Consider the following 6,544-nt stretch of genomic DNA (forward strand, 5'->3'; position numbering starts at 1 on the left):
TAAATACAGTGCATCTTATTGTATATTTAATAACATGACGTAACATGATTCGAGTGAATTGCATTGCAGTCCTGTTAGCAGTGATGCTCCATTTTATAACCCACGAATTAAACAAGCAATTAAATTTAGCAGAAAGGGGGTTTAAAATATATACATAAATGTAAATATTCTAGTTACATTTCTTTAGGCTACATGTTTATATGCTCATGTTTATTGTTATGATATATGCTGCTGTTTTGGCCAGGTCTCGCTCAGATAATTTGGAATATAGTGATTCAGTCATATGGACTGCTTTTGTGGTGACTTTGGAGCTCAATAGCCTATTTCTATAGCCTAATTATACTTTTGAGTTATACATAAGAAATAAAGCAATACAGTTTTGGAATTGCATAAGGGTGAGTAAATAATGAAAGATTTGTCTTTATTCTTTAACACAGCACACTTGAAAAAGTTTCATGCTTATGTGGACAGTCCTATACAGATCTAAATTTCTTAATAATGTAGTTGAAAGAGTCATTTCATGACACAGTGTACCTTTGTGAACCCAGACTTAATCACAGTATAGTCTCTGGTGCATGCTTCAGAAGTGCAATAATGTTGAAAAACCAGATGGGATGTGCACACTCTTTTGTAACTAAAAGAGTGTGCACATATGTGGCTGTGATTTGTGTTATCATACTTGCACTTCAAAAGTTATTTACTCTATAGTTTACAGTCCTTGTTACATGCAGTTACGATAGTAATTACTAAAAAATTGCATATAATTACATGCAACTAACCCTAAACCACACCCTAATCCTATCATAGGTGCATATTGAAAGAAAACACAGAATTGTTGACATTTTTGCAGATTTATTAAAAAAGAAAAACTATCACATGATCCTAAGTATTCAGACCCTTTGCTCAGTATTTAGTAGAAACACCCTTTTGATCTAATACAGCCATGAGTCTTTTTGGAAAAGATGCAACAAGTTTTTCACACCTGGATTTGGGGATCCTCTGCCATTCCTCCTTGCAGATCCTCTCCAGTTCTGTCAGGTTGATGGTAAATGTTGGTGGACAGCCATTTTTAGGTCTCTCCAGAGATGCTCAATTGGGTTTAAGTCAGGGCTCTGGCTGGGCCATTCAAGAACATTCACGGAGTTATTGTGAAGCCACTCTTTCATTATTTTAGCTGTGTGCTTAGGGTCATTGTCTTGTTGGAAGGTAAACCTTCGGCCCAGTCTGAGGTCCTGAGCACTCTGGAGAAGGTTTTTGTCCAGGATATCCATGTACTTGGCTGCATTCATCCTTCCCTCGATTGCAACCAGTCGTCCTGTCCCTGCAGCTGAAAAACACCCCCACAGCATGATGCTGCCACCACCATGCTTCACTGTTGGGACTGTATTGGACAGGTGATGAGCAGTGCCTGGTTTTCTCCACACATACCGCTTAGAATTAAGGCCAAAAAGTTCTATCTTGGTCTCATCAGACCAGAGAATCTTATTTTTCACCATCTTGGCAAACTCCATGCAGGCATTCATGCGTCTTGCACTGAGGAGAGACTTCCGTCGGGCCACTCTGCCATAAAGCCCCGACTGGTGGAGGGCTGCAGTGATGGTTGACTTTCTACAACTTTCTCCCATCTCCCGACTGCATCTCTGGAGCTCAGCCACAGTGATCTTTGGGTTCTTCTTTACCTCTCTCACCAAGGCTCTTCTCCCCCGATAGCTCAGTTTGGCCGGACGGCCAGCTCTAGGAAGGGTTCTGGTCCTCCCAAACGTCTTCCATTTAAGGATTATGGAGGCCACTGTGCTCTTAGGAACCTTAAGTGCAGCAGAAATTTTTTTGTAACCTTGGCCAGATCTGTGCCTTGCCACAATTCGGTAAAAAAAAAAAAAAAAGCTGTAAGGTCTTATATAGACAGGTGTGTGGCTTTCCTAATCAAGTCCAATCAGTATAATCAAACACAGCTGGACTCAAATGAAGGTGTAGAACCATCTCAAGGATGATCAGAAGAAATGGACAGCACCTGAGTTAAATATATGAGCGTCACATGGGTCTGAATACTTAGGACCATGTGATATTTCAGTTTTTCTTTTTTAATAAATCTGCAAAAATGTCAACAATTCTGTGTTTTTCTGTCAATATAGGGTGCTGTGTGTACATTAATGAGGAAAAATATGAACTTAAATGATTTTAGCAAATGGCTGCAACATAACATAACATAACATAACATAACATAACATAACATAACATAACATAACATAACATAACATAACATAACTTGCTCTGGAGAAGGTTACCTGTGGAACATAGGTTACTATGGCGATGAACACAGCTAAAAGACGAGCCACTTTCATGGTGTCTAAAACCCAGGGTTGGCAAAAACTAAACTGAAATATACCTGGCTACAGGCCTGGACTGGTAATCTGGCATACCGGGCAAATGCCCGGTGGGCCGATGCACTTGAGGGCGGGGCCGCTATATGATATGATTTTTTTTTTATAAACATAAAATTGGCCAACGACCGGCCCATTGGTTCATTTTCCATACTGACACTGGGCTGGCCCAATCACATCTCTTAACATACTCCACCCCGTCCCCTCTGTTTCGCCAGAACATCCGTGGATTAGGAGGATTGAGAAACAAAAGTGCAAGTGCAAGGGGGGTGCGGAGAAGTTGCGGGCAAAAAAATAAAAATAAAAAAAAATGTAGAGGTTGATGTCAGGGTATTACATGAAAGATGTGCTTCACTATCCAGCCCACTAGGGGGACTCAAGGAGTACCGTTGGGATAAGTTATAGATACAGAGGGGAATAAGTGTGTTCCTGATGAAAACACAGTGTTGTTCTATGGCTCTTCAATAAATCGCAAAAGACGATTAATGCCTCCTTGTAAGTGCATACTAGACATGGTGTCAGAAGTATAAAGACAAGAGAAGAGCAAGATGTCAAAATTTAATCCACCAGAAAGTTTTAATTTTGATCGTCCAACAGAGTGGCCAATGTGGCGGCAGAGATTTGCACGCTACAGGACTGCTACAAAGCTGAGTAAAGAAGATAAAGAGGTACAGATTAGCACTTTAATATATGCTATGGGCATTGAAGCTGAGAACATCTTCAAATCGTTCACCTTTACTGCAGAGGAAAGTGCTGAGGAGTACGAGACGGTTCTCTGAAAATTTGATGCGTATTTTTTGCCTAAAAAGAACGTGATACACGAGCGGGCATGTTTTCACCAGAGAGTGCAGAGGCCCGGAGAAAAGGCGGAGTGCTACATCAGAGCCCTTTACGAACTCAGTGAGAACTGTGAATTCGGTGCAAGTCGAAATGAACATATTAGAGACAGACTTGTAGTCGGAATTCGAGATAAAGAGCTTTCTAGAAGAATGCAGCTAATGACAGCACTTACACTGGAAACGGCGGTGCAAATGACGCGGCAGGCTGAAGATGTCGCGCAGCAGATCAGCCAGCAGGAGGGTCAGTCATTGAGCAGCGTGCAAGAGGTAGCCTCCAGACGTTCTTCAAAAGCAGCAGATAGTCCCTGGATGAAAGAGAAACACAAAAAAAGGTGGTGAGAAAAGAAGAGAGGATACAGAGAATGAATGTGGCAGATGTGGTAAAACAGGACACAAAGACATCAGAAAATGCCCAGCAGCTGATACTGAATGCAGGAAATGCAAAAGAAAAGGACACTGGGCGAGAATGTGCAAATCAAAAACTGTGAGACAAGTGATGGCGAAAGAAGTGAGTGAAGAGAGCTTTTACCTGGGTGCAGTGAGTAACAAAAACGAGTCAGAAGAAGCTAAATGGACTGTGTTGCTTAAGATAGGTGATACTCCAGTTAGTTTTAAGATCGATACGGGTGCTGATGTTACCGTAATGAACATGGAGACATTTGAAAAACTTCACCCAAGAGCTCAGCTCCTTCATTCAAACATAGTACTAGACAGCCCAGGTGGATCACTAAATTGCATCGGACAGTTCACTGCAGAAGCGGAGCATAAACGTAGAAAGTACGCCATTACTGTGTATGTGGTGGCAGGAGAAACTGTCAGTAACCTTCTAAGCGGACAGACAGCTGCTGAGATGGGACTAGTTAAAAGAGTAGAACAGAAAAACACAGTTTTTGAAGGAGGTGGTACAATGAGAACAGAGCCGGTAAAAATACACCTGAAAGAAGGAAAGAAGGAGGGTACCATTACCGCTACTGCCTAAAGTTAAAGCAGAACTACAGAGAATGGAGGAACAAGGTGTTGTGGAAAGAGTCACACAGCCTACAGACTGGTGTGCACCTATGGTGCCGGTCATGAAGCCTAATGGTGCCATCAGAATTTGTGTTGGATTAAATAAGCTGAATGACAACATAAAAAGAGAGAGATACATGCTTCCCACAACAGACGAGATCCTAGCTAAATTATCTGGAGCAAGCGTCTTTACATCATTAGACGCAGCATCTGGATTTTGTCAGATTCCGTTATGTAATGAGAGTAGTTTGCTGACGACATTCATTACTCCGGTGGGGCGCTATTGTTTTAAGAGACTACCGTTCGGGATCAGCATAGCTCCAGAGATCTTCCAAAGAAAAATGAACGAGCTTCTAACGGACATGGAAGGAGTTGCTGTATACATGGATGACGTGATTGTGTACGGGAAGGACAGGGCAGAGCACGACAACCACTTGAAGATAGTACTAGAAAGGATGAAAAGTGTGGGTCTCAAATTGAATAAAGACAAGTGCGTATTCAGGAAAGCAGAGTTGAGTTTCCTGGGACATGTCGTGGATGCACAATGTGTCAAAGCAGACCCTGAAAAGGTACGTGCAATAAGTGATTTGCAAGAACCAAACAATGTAAATTAGTTGAGGAGGGCGTTAGGCCTCATAAACTACATGAGCAAATACATCCCAGACTTGGCAACGAAGGGAGGTCCTTTGTATGAGATGCTCAGGAAAGGACGTGCATGGGCATGGGATGAACCACAGAAAAGTGCATTAAGCTCACTTAAAAGCGCGCTCACTAAAGCTCCAGTCCTGGCACACTATGATCTGGGAAAAGAAACAGTGGTATCAGCAGATGCTAGCAGTTACGGTATCGGTGGTGTTTTACTGCAAAAGCATGGAAACAGCTGGAAACCGGTCGCGTACTGTTCTAGAAGGCTGACAGATTCTGAAACAAGGTACGCCCAGATAGAGAAGGAATGCCTTGCAGGCGTATGGGCGTGTGAAAGGTTCCAGAAATACTTGGTGGGCATGGACACATTTAAATTAATTACTGATCACAAGCCATTAATACCACTGATCAACAGTAAAGACTTGGACACTGTGCCAGTGAGATGTCAGAGACTTTTGCTGAGACTCATGCGTTTTAATGCGAAAGCGGAGTATGCGCCTGGCAAAAGCTTGGTTGTTGCGGACGCACTGTCACGTAGCCCATTGAGCACTACAAAGGACTTCATGACAGCAGATGTGAGTTGTCACGTGAATGCAATCATCGGATGTCTGCCAGTGTCACAGCGTAAGTTGACAGGAATAAAAACGGAGACACAAAAGGATGAGCAGCTACGGACTGTAGAGAGATTTGTAACCGAAGGATGGCCAGAATATGCTAAAAGCGTTCCTAACAGTGTACAGAGTTTCTACAAATGGAAAGACTCTTTGTCTGTGAGTGATGGACTGATTGTGCTAGGGAATCGCATAGTAATTCCAAAAGTAATGAGACATGAGATGCTTAGCAGAATTCATTATGGACACCAAGGTTTGTCAAAATGCAGGGCACGGGCTCAAGAGACTGTGTGGTGGCCTGGAATTTCTGAGGATATTAGACAAAAGATAGAAACATGCAAGTTTTGCATAGAAAACAAACGTGCACAACACAAAGAACCTCTAAAGTCAACACCACTGCCTGAAAGACCGTGGCAGCGAATAGCCACCGACTTGTGTATGCATAAAGGAAAACAATACCTGGTAGTATCTGACTACTACTCGCGCTACTTGGAAATTCTTCTGCTACATAGCACTACAGCAGAGCATGTCATTCAGAGACTTAAAGCATTGTTTGCGAGATTCGGCATACCAGAACATATTGTTAGCGACAATGGACCGCAGTTCTCCAGTGACACCTGGAGAAGCTTTTGTGGTATGTATGATATTCAGCACATTACATCAAGTCCATATAATCCACAGGGCAATGGACAGGCTGAACGGGCAGTTCAGACAGCGAAGTGCATTCTGAAACAGGATGACCCGTTAATAGCACTCATGTGTTTTCGAGCCACCCCTACCTCTTCTACAGGGGTCAGCCCAGCAGAATTGCTTATGGGGAGGAAAATACGTACTACCCTACCCACCTTACCGAAAAACCTAAGACCAAAGTGGCCAAGCAAATCAAGTGTAAAAGAAAGAGACAAAGCCGCAAAAGAAAAACAAGCATACTACTTTAACAGACGACATGGCGTGAAGGACTTACCTGTTCTGAGACCTGGAGATTCAGTCTTGTTAAAGTTAGACGATGAAGCAAAGTGGAAGGGACCTGCTACCGTGATGGCAGAGAGCGCTACTCCAA

Source organism: Chanodichthys erythropterus, chromosome 23 (assembly GCF_024489055.1).
Source record: "Chanodichthys erythropterus isolate Z2021 chromosome 23, ASM2448905v1, whole genome shotgun sequence".
NCBI lineage: Eukaryota > Metazoa > Chordata > Actinopteri > Cypriniformes > Xenocyprididae > Chanodichthys > Chanodichthys erythropterus.